Below are 11,681 nucleotides of genomic sequence, written 5' to 3'. Positions count from 1 at the left end.
AGGAGCAAAGCCACACACACAGCCTGTACCTGTCCAAAGAACAGCAACCACGCAAGTAGCCCATCTCCCATCTGAAGAGCAGCAGCCGCACAAGCAGCACACCCCTTTCCAAGGAGCAGCAGCCATGCATTCAACTTGCCTCTGTCCAAGAAGCAGTAGCTTCACAAGCAGCCGCCCCATCAGAGGAACAGCAGCAATGTGCAGCCAGCTCCCATCCAAGGAATAGCAGCCACGTGAACAGTTTTCCCCAGTCCAAGGCTTAGCAGCTATGTGCACCCTGCCCCCATCCAAGGAACAGCAGCCTTGTGATAAGCACGCCCTCTGTCTGAGGAACAGCAGCTGTGGGAGAAACCTCCCCCCACACAAGCCAGAGGAGCCACCACGGCTGCGAACAGAACCCACCAGAGGAGCTGCTGACAACTGAGGAGCAGCTGCTACCACAACTGCCTGAGAAGCAACTGCAGCCTGAGGAGCCACTGCCACCCAAGGAGCAGCCCCTGAACTACCCAACATCTATATATGTTGGTGAGATCAAACATGGGTAGGCAAAGAAACCCCCAAAGGAAACAAAAGGAGAAACCTCCAGAAAAGCAGCTAAGTTAAACAGAGGCATGCAATATGTCAGAAAAATAATTCAGAATAAGGGTCCCGCAGTTCATAAACCGGATGGAGGAAAAAATCAACAACTTATGTAAGAATCAAGAAGAAATGAAGAGTGATATATCTGTAATAAAAAACACCGAGGAAAGTTTTGACAGTAGCATAGGAGAAGCAGAGGACCAAATTAGCAAATTAGAAGGCAGGGAAGCAAAACACACCCAAAATAAATTGCAATTGGAGAAACAAATTAAAAGACAGGAGGAGAGCCTAACAAAGATATGGGAAAACATGAAACAAAATAACATAAGAATAAAAGGAATGTCAGAATGGCAGGAAGAGGAACAAGGGTTAGAAAACTTATTTGAAGAAATATTGTCTGAAAACTTCCCTGATGTGGGGAAGAACAGTCACACAAGCATAGAGAGTCCCAGACAAGATGAACCCAAAAACACTCACACCAAGACACATCATAATTATGATGGAAAATGTTCAGGACAAAGAGAGAATCTTAAAGGCTGCAAGAGAGAGACTGAAAGTTACATACAAGGGATCTCCCATTAGATTATCAAATGATTTCTCAACAGAAACACATCAGGCCAGGAAATAATGGAAGGAAATTTACAAAGTGATGCAAAGCAAGGGACTGAATCCAAGAATCCTCTTTAAAGCAAGGCTATCATTCAAAATTGAAGGGGAAATAAGAGCTTCACAGACAAAAAAGGCTAAGGGAGTTTATCACTACCAAACCAGCAATGCAAGAAATGCTAAAGGGACTGGTGACAAAAAAGAAGAAGAAGTAGAAATAAAAAGGTAAGAAAGAACACAGGCACAAACAACAAAATGGCTACAATCAAGAACCGTTCAATAATAATTTTAAAAGTAAATGGACTAAATGCTCCAATCAAAAGAAAGCTAGTGGCTGAATAGATAAAAAAATATGACTCAAATATATGCTGTCTACAAGAATCCCAACTCAGAACAAAAAGTGAAGGGATGGCAAAATATCTTTAAGGCAAATGGAAATGAAAAAAAAAGCTGGGGTAGCAATACTTATATCTGACAAAATAGACCTCAAAGTGAAGGACATAACAAGAGATAAGGAAGGCTATTTCATAATACTAAAGGGATCAATACAACAAGAGGATATAACACTGATAAACATATATGCAACCAATGCAGGAGCACCCAAATACATAAAAAAAAAAAAAACTCCTGGAAGATATCAAAGGAGAGATTGACAACAATACAATCATAGTAGGGGACTTAAATACAACACTGACATCACTGGATAAATCCTCTAGACAAAAAATCAGCAAAGAAACAGCACTCCTAAATGGCTCACTAGATCAGATGGACTTAATTGACATCTTCAGAACATCTCACCCCAAAGCCACTGAATATACGTTCTTCTCAAATGCACATGAGACATTTTCATAAATAGACCACATACTGGGTCACAAGCAATGTCTCCCCAAATTCAAGAAGATTGAAATTATATCAAGCATCTTCTCAGATGACAATGGCATAATATTAGAAATAACCTCCAATAAAACAATCCAAAAAATTCAAATTCTTGGAAGCTAAATATCATGCTATTAAACAATGATTGGGTCACCAATGAGATCAAAGAAGAAATTAAAAACATTCGGGAATCTAATGAAAATAAAAACACTACAATCCAAAATCTATGGGACACCAATAAAGCAGTCCTGAAAGGGAAGTTTATAGCTCTACAGGCTTAAATAAATAAATGATAATAAAAGAGGTAGTAAATCATCTAAATCTACAACTCAAAAAATTAGAAAGAGAGCAACAGGAAAAACCCAGAGTGAGCACAGGGAAGGAGATCATAAAGGTCAGAGCAGAAATAAATAACATAGAGACCCCCCCTCACACACAAAAAAACTACAAAAAAAACACAGAAAAACAAACAAAAAAAGGAAAAAAATACAAAAGATCAATGAAACCAAGACCTGGTTCTTTGAAAGGATAAACAAAATTGATGAACCTCTAGCCAGGCTCACCAAGAAGCAAATAGAGAGGACCCAAATCAACAAAATCAGAAAAGAAAGAGGCGAAATAACCACAGACCCCACAGAAATACAAAGGATTATTAAAAAATACTATGAACAACTCTATTCCAACAAACTAGACAACCTGGAGGAAATGAACATATTCCTAGAAAAATCCAAGCTTCCAAAACTCAATCAGGAAGGTTCTAGAAATCTTAATAGGCTGATAACTATGGAAGAAATTGAAGCTGTCATCAAAAAGATTCCAGCAAACACACGCCCAGGGCCAATCAGTTTCACAGGGGAGTTTTACACAACATTCAAGGAAGAACTAAAACCTATTCTTTTCAGACTATTCCAAAAAATTCAAGAAGTAGGAATACGTCCAAGCTCATTCTATGAAGCTAGAATCACACTAATACCAAAACCAGATAAAGACAACATAATGAAAGAAAATTATAGGCCAATATCCCTTATGAATATAGATGCCAAAATCCTCAACAAATATCTAGCAAATCGGATCCAACAGTACATCAGAAAGATCATACACCATAACCAAGTAGGATTTATCCCAGGGATGCTAAGATGGTACAATATCCCCAAATCAATAAGCGTGATATATCACATAAACAAATTGAAAGACAAAAATCACATAGTCATATCAATTGATGCAGAAAAAGCATTTGACAAAATCCAACACCCTTTCGTGTTAAAAACTTTCAGCAAGGTGGGCATAGAAGGATCATTCCTCAACATAATAAAAGCCATATATGACAATCCCACAGCCAGCATCATACTCAATGGGCATAATCTAAAACCATTTCCCCTAAGAACAGGAACAAGACAGGGATGCCCACTCTCACCACTCCTGTTTGACATAGTACTGGAAGTACTAGCCATTGCAATCAGACAAGAAGAAGAAATAAAAGGTATCCAAATTGGAAAAGAAGAAGTAAAACTGTCCTTATTTGCAGATGACATGATACTGTATGTTGAAAACCCTAAAGACTCCATCCAAAAATTATTAGACTTAATACATTAATTCGGCAATGTAGCAGGATACAAAATTAATGCCAAGAAATCTATGGCATTTCTATACACCAATAATGAACTTACAGATAGAGAGACTAAAAAAGCAATCTCATTTACCATCACAACAAAAATATTAAGTTATCTAGAATAAACTTAACTAAGGAGGTAAAAGACCTATATATGGAAAAACTACAGGACACTGATAAAAAGAAATAGAGTAAGGCAAACAGATTGAAGAACGTACCAGGTTCATGAATTGGTAGAATCAACATCATCAAAATGTCCATACTACCCAAAGCAATCTGTAAATTCAATGCAATCCTCATTAATTTACCAATGGCATATTTCACAGACCTAGAACAAACTTTCCAAAAATTCATCTGGAATAAAAAAAAAAAGTGCAGAATAGCTGCAGCAATCCTGAGACAGAAGAACAAAGTAGGTGGGATCTCAATACCAGGTATATAGCTGTATTACAAAGCCACTGTTCTCAAAACTTCTTGGTACTGGCACAAGAACAGACATATAGATCAATGGAACAGAGTAGAGAAGCCAGAAATCGACTGAAATCACTATGCTCAATTAATATTCCACAAAGGAGGCATGAACATACAATGGAGTCAAGACAGTTTCTTCAATAAATGGTGTTGGGAAAATTCACAGATACATGCAAAAAAATGAAACTAGACCACCAAATTACACCAGTCACAAAAAGAAACTCAAAATGGATAATGGACTTACACATAAGGCAATAAACCATAAAAATACAAGAGGAATCCACAGGCAGAAAAATAGCAGACATCTGCCGAAGCAATTTCTTCACTGATATTGCTCCAAGGGCAATAGAAACTAAAGAGAAAATAAACAAATAGGACTACATAAAAATAAAAAGCTTCTGCACAGCAAAAGAAACCTTCAACAAATCAACAAGAATGTCCACTGCATGGGAGAACATATTTGCCAATGTTATCACAGATAAGGGTTTAATCTCCAACATTTACAGGGAACTCATACAACTAAAAAAAAAAGGAAGATAAACACCCTAATCAAAAATTGGGCAATGGACCTAAATAGAAACTTTTCAAAAGAAGACAGAAGGAAGGCCAAAAGACATGAAAACATGCTTCAAGTCACTAATCAACTGAAAGATGCAAATCAAAACAACCATGCAGTATCACCTCACACCTGGCCAAATGGCTATCATCAAAAATGAACAAACAACAAGTGCTGGCGAGGATGTGGAGAAAAAGGAACCCTTGTGCACTGCTGGTGGGAATGCAGACTGGCGCAGCCACTGTGGAGAACAGTATGGAGTTTCCTCAAATAGTGAAAATGGAACTCCCATTTGACCCAGTGATCCCACTTTTAGGAGTATAACCCTAGAAACTAGAAACACCAATTAGAAATGATATATGCACCCCTATGTTCATAGCAGCACAATTCACCATAGCTAAGATTTGGAAACAGCCTAAGTGCCCATCAGTAGATGAGTGGATTAAAAAACTGTTGTACATCTACACAATGGAATATTACACTGCAGTAAAAAAGAAGGATTTCTTACTATTTGCAACAGCATGGATGGAACTTGAGAGCATTTTGCTAAGTGAAATAAGCCAGTCAGAAGGATAAATACCACAGGATCTCACTCATTTGTGGAATATAATGAAGAACATAAACTGATGAACAAGGAGAGATCCAGAGACGGATAGGCATCTATCAGACTGTCATGCCTCAGAGGGAAGGCAGGGGAGGGTGGGGGTGAAAGGGAGAGATCAACCAAAGGACTTATATGCAAGCATATAGGCCTAACCAATGAACACGGACAACAGGGGGGTGAGGGCATGAGTGGGTGAGATAGGGGGTAACTTGGGATAGGGACATATATGTAATAACCTAATTGATAAAAAAATTAAAAAAGAAAATAACAAATAAAATAATAATTTTAAAAAGTAATAATAATAAATAAAATACAATATGGTAAAGGAAAATAAAACTGGGAAAAGAGGAAAAAATGAATTGAAAATAAGTATTACCAGAGAAAGGGAATATGGTGGCATAGGTACATGCCTGTACTCAACACTTCCCACAACCACATCAAATTAGAACAAAAATACAGAAAAAACTAGAAACACCAATCAGAAAGGATATATGCACCCCTATGTTCATAGCAGCACAATTCACCAGAGCTAAGATTTGGAAACAGCCCAAGTGCTCATCAGCAGATGAGTGGATTAAAAAACTGTGGTATATCTACTCAATGGATTACTACACTGCAGTAAAAAGAAAGGAATTCTTACCATTTGCAACAGCATAGATGGAACTGGAGAACATTATGCTAAGCAAAATAAGCCAGACAGAGAAAGATAAATATCACATGATCTCACTCATTTATGGAAAATAATGAACAACATAAGCTGATTAACAAAAGCAGATCCAGAGACAGAGAAGCATAGATCAGACTGTCAAACCTCAGAGGAAGGTAGGGGAAGGTGGGAGTACGTGGGAGAGATCAACCAAAGGACTTGTACGCATGCATGTAAGCCTAATCAATGGACACAGACAACAGGGGGGTGAGGGCATGAGTGGGGGGTGGAGGGGGGCAATGGGGCAGAAAGAACACATGTGTAATACCTTAATCAATAAAGAAAAAATAAAATACAGAAAGAACAACAATTATCCAGAACCACTGGAAAGCTGGATGAATAGAGGTCCTACACTTAGAGAAGTAAAGAAGAAAGTACACTGAGACTAGTAGGAGGTTTGGAGGTGTGTAACAGTCTGGTCTGGCACCCATGTGTATGGCTTTGTTAAATGGCAAGGAGATTGTCTCTGCGGAGGCTGCCAGAGGAGCAACAGTCCCAGTCCCTCACCAGACCCCCAGCCTAGGGTCCCAGAGCTGGGAAAAGAAGTCCCTACAGGCAGTAAGAACAACAGGCTGTAAAAACTAGTGCAGATTGAGGTTCAGTGACATGCAGGCTTCTGGAGACCCAGCTGTTCTCTTAAAAAGCTGGCACCACACACTGAACTTACAAGGTCCCACTTCCTCTGAGCTCCAGCACCAGGACAAGGCTCTGAGGGACACAGACACATACGAAGAGGAATTGGATTATCTGTCCTCAGGCAGGAACTCTGGGACAGTTTTCTCCAGATGGAGATGCTCCCTGGGATCATTGTTCCTATGCTGAGACCTCCCCGGTCCAGGGCTGACTGTCAGCCATTTCTGGTTTCTCTGCCCTGGTGAGTCCCTAGGACCCCACCTCATCCAATTTACAACCCCACCCAAGCTGTGTGCAGCAACTTTTGCATATGAATGACCTGTCCTTGCTCAGGTTATAATCGCTCAATCAAGCTGCAACTGGATCAGGGAGCCCCAAACCTATCAATAAAAGGCCCAAGACTTGGCACCAGCACCAGCCTGCCTTGCTTCATAGCTGGGCCTCATCTGGGCACTCCCAAATCCAATACATAGGGGAGGAATCTTCAGATCTCTCTGTAGCTCCTGCAGGGTGGCCCCAGGCAGTGGCTGGCTTTGCACCTCCCTGGAGATCCAAGAGCCAGTGTACTCAGTGGTCAGTGTCAGACCATACCAGAGTACAACTCTATACATCCATAAGTAACAGACTCAAGGGGAAGACTCAGTAAGCACAAAAGCTCCAGGAAAACAAGTCCTGCTCCATAGGTATGTGTCCTGCACAGCAGCTCTCCCACTGTAGTCGCAGCTGGTCCTCACAGCCAATTGGCCTGGAGGTCAATTCCTCTTAGTAACAACAACAGCAATCAAGTCTCAACTACAACAAGACTGTGCTCATAGTCCACAAAGGGGTTCACCTAGTGTGCCCAGCTAAGGTAACTTGGGCAGCTGAACCACTGGGCCCTAAAAAACACCTACTACACAAGGACACTCTACCAAGTCAAGGAGAATAGCAGCTCTGCCAAATACATAGAAACATACACAGGGAAGCTGCCAAAATGTGGAGACAAAGAAATGTCACAAATTAAAGAAATTGAATAAAGCAAACTACAGTGGGGCCTTGACTTACTAGTGTCCCGACTAATGAGTTTTTCCGAGACACGAGCCTTCTCTCGGCCAATTTTTTCTTTGAGTTGACAGAGTAATTTGAGTTAACGAGCTTCTTAATGAGAACGAATTAAACTCGTGAGTCGAGGCCCCACTGTACTAGATACAGAGTTCAAAACCATGGTTATAAGGTTACTCAAGAATCTTCTAGAAACCTCCCCAAAATGCAAAAGGACCAGTCAGAAATTAAGCATACACTGACTTAAATAAAGAATAATATACAGGGATTCAATAGTAGGCTAGAGGATTCTGAGAATCAAATCAAGGATTTGAAATATGAGGACGCAAAAAACATCCAACCAGAAGAGCAAAAAGAAAAACGAATCCAAAAATATGAAGATAGTGTAAGGAGCCTCTGGTACAACTTCAAGCATACCAAGATTTGCATTATGGGAGTGCCAGAAGGGGAAGAGAGAGCAACATATTGAAAACCTATTTGAAGAAATAATGACAGAAAACTTCCCCTACTTGGTGAAGACATAGACTCATAAGTCCAGGAAGCACAGAGAGTCCCAAACAAGAGGAAGCGTATTCTTTAAGGAGAGGAAGAAGAAGAAAAAGAAAAAGATCAAAATTTGAACAACAAAATGGCAACAAATGCATACCTATCAACAGTTGAATCTAAAAATCAAAATAAATGAATAAGGAATCTAAGGAACAGAATAAACTGGTGAATAAAATAGAATCAGTGGGATGGAGATGGAATACATTGATGATTCTCAGAGGCAAGGGGGTGAGGAGTGGGAAGAGATTAAACCAAGATCTTATATACATATATGCATTACCTATGGACACAGGCAATAGGGTGGCAGAGGCCTGCAGTGGGGCAGAAACTGAGTGGAGGGGGGCAATAGGTGGAAAAAAAGAGGGGAATCTGTAATAATCTCAACAATAAAGATAAAATAAAATATAATATAATTTTAAAGGTAATTTTAAAAAATAAAAAAATAAGTATTACCAAAAAGTAGAGAGAATGAGAAAGAAAAAAAATAGACTAAAATAAAAGATAGTAATTAGCAAATATGAGACAAAAAAGAGACAAGAGGAAGAACATCTATACCAAATGAAAACAAATCAACACAAAAATAAATAAATTAAAAATCTTTGGGTCTGCTTTTATGAAGCACACTGGATTTTGCTTTGATGCTGCTGTATGTGGCCCCTTGGTCTGTGGTTCCTGGGCTTCCTGAGCAGTTATCTGGTATAGATCAATGTGAGTCACTGACTCTGCCTGGCCCTTGGAAGCCTGGCTGAAGCCCTGCAGGGTGGGTCCCCTAAGTATTCTGGTGGTTCTGCTTCAAGCTTGCCTCTTGCATGCACTTACTTGTTCTGGGCTGCTTTCTCTTCCCCCACAGAACTGGGATCTGCGGGGTATCTGGTCCTGGTGAGGATGGTTTCAACAGATTTGCATTGGGGGTGGTGTCCATAGCTTGTAGTATGGGTGGACAGGGGCTTCCAATGCCTCAACTCCCTTTAGGTCACTGACACCCCCTTGATGCCATCTCTAGCAGTCAGGGATTTAAACAAAATACACACAAAAAATAAAGCAACAACAGAAATCCCTCCCAGATTGGCTCTCTAATCTTTCAGCACTGCCCATTCTCACTGGTCGGGGCTTCTGCTCAGCTTCCCACCCAGCCAGATGTCTGAGTACCCCATGCTGCCAGGCTCAGCTGCTCAGGTAGAGATTTCCAGCCCAGTGCTGTTCCAAAGGTGGAGGAATGGGTGGCTCCTCTTCCTCAAGGTTGGGAGGATCATGCCTCTTTCCCAGGACACTCTAACTGGCCCACGTCCTGCTATCTGGGAAAGTTCTTTCAGAGAATAATTGACCCATCACATTCAAAGTTGGGTGGTCTGCTCAGACCCCTCTGCCCGTCTGGAGTTCTGCTGAGCAGCCCCTCCTACAGACACTAATCCAGCTGAGCTTCTCAGGTTGGTATTGTAACTCAGAATTGCTTTTTGCCTAGGCTAAGGTGGTCTGAGTTCCCCCAGTGGACTGAGTTCCCCCAAAGTCTGATTCTATGAGGGCTCCACTTCCTTTCTCTGTTGTTTTTTTTTTTTGGAGATCCCTGCATGCAGCTGAGACCCCTAGCTCCCAGGGGGCAGGAACTGCACTGCCACACATTCCCTCCAGCTTTCCAGGCAAGATGTGCAGCTGCCTGTGTTGGCTCACCCACTCATCTTCTGCCCTCTTTCCAAGCTCCAGGATCGTAGTATTTCCTATCAGCTTTTTTAAGCTGTTTTTTTCAAGTGGAATGTTCTGTATATTAGCCACAAGTCCAGTCCAGTGTTGGGAACAAGCGGACAAAAGCTTCTTAGACTGCAGCCATTTTTTTTTATCCCTCCTAATCTTTTTAATACATTGTTGAATTTGGTTTGCAAAAATTTTTGTTGCTGATTTCTTCATCTGTGCTTATCAGGGACACTGCATTATGATTTCCTTTCTTTGTAGTGTCATTATCTGTTTTTGGAATTAGTACAATGCTGGTCTCGTAAAATGAGCTAGGGAATCTTCCCTCCTCTTCAATTTTTGGAATTGCCAAACTTCATATTAAAAAAAAGAGGTTCACTCCTTTTCCAGAAAACAATGTATACAACATCTATTAGTGTATACTTCTTCATACACGACATCAATCTGGAAAGTATTAGGTATGCATATTTTGTTTTGGAGAAACTTTATTAAATGCATTATAGTTATTGTTGCTGTATATTATAAAAATAATTTATCATTGGCCTCCTCCTTATACTTCCATTTGCCTTTGTTTACTTCCTGGTTTAACATGTTCTGGTTAAAAATTAAATAGACAATTTTATTGTCTGATCAGCTATAATTTTCTTATCTTCACATGCATCCTCTTTATTTTTATTAGAGTTGTTGGATGAGCTCAATAAAAACTCTTTTTAATTTCATTTTTGAAAACATCTAAAACTAATTTGTATACAGTATATTGGATAGTTTTGTCTGACCTTATATTCAGGAGTAGAATAGTTTTGTAATCTTGGACATCACAGATGGAACAATATTTGCTAGTATAGGTAATACACAATATACATTTTACAAAGGGAATGTAAACATTCTCTTACAGTGTGACATCACTGAAGTACCTTACATTAAGCACACATATTAAGTGGGAATTTAGCTCAGTGATTTTGAGTCTGGTTATTTGATTTAATTTTACTTTAAAAGGGATCTGTAAAAAGCAGCTGGTGAAAGAAAATTAAAGGTGGGAGAGATAATGAATGTTAAAAGTAATTTAACAAAAAAATGAATGTGTGCCAAGTGGCCATCTTAAAATTAGCTGCAGAAGCTACTGTCCATGGGCAATGAGCCTAGCCAGAGAGAAGCTCTTGCTGTCAGTTCAAGCTGGTTTACAAGCCCACCCACTACTCTTTTTACCCCATGCTCTATGTGCCTCTGGGAGGTAACTTGAGGAAGGGGCACAATCAGCTGTCAGTATTATTCTGGAGGAATGGAAGGGGCTTTTAGTATCAATCAAATCGTCCTAGCCAATATGTCCCTTATCTTCCTCTCAGCCAGTTCTCTTTTTATGCAGGAAGCCACCCATTGTCTTCACTATCAGAGAAGTGTAAACAAGGATTCCAGAACGCTGGTGAACCTTGAACCCATGGCAAGGGCCAGAGCTATACACCGATTGTTTAGTCTAGACAATGGGGGCTCAAGCTATTTCCTGACCAGTCTCACAGTAAATTTTCTAATATTTACTGACCTTTAAGATAAAGTGGGGCCTTGACTTACAAGTGTCCCGACTAACTAGTTTTTTGAGATACGAGGTGTCTCTTGGCCGATTTTTTGCTTTGAGTTGCGAGCTAAAATTTGGGTTACGAGCCAGCTTCAGATACCCCACCGCTAATTGGGGCAGCAAACATCACAGTGAACGCCACAACATCAGCCTAGCATCACATGTGTCACTCGTTCACTTTTTGATTTGACATACTAG

General features: G+C 40.1%; 1 pseudogene; it reads right to left on the bottom strand.

Annotated features, from left to right (window-relative positions):
• Nucleotides 1–10,245: 10,245 nt before the first annotated feature.
• On the bottom strand, nt 10,246–11,124 carry LOC118653513 (annotated as a pseudogene).
• Nucleotides 11,125–11,681: the final 557 nt, after the last annotated feature.

Source organism: Myotis myotis, unplaced genomic scaffold, assembly GCF_014108235.1.
Source record: "Myotis myotis isolate mMyoMyo1 unplaced genomic scaffold, mMyoMyo1.p scaffold_m19_p_4, whole genome shotgun sequence".
NCBI classification, from domain to species: Eukaryota; Metazoa; Chordata; class Mammalia; order Chiroptera; family Vespertilionidae; genus Myotis; species Myotis myotis.
Note: the sequence above shows the minus strand (reverse complement) of the source record. Positions and strands in the feature narration are given on the sequence as shown.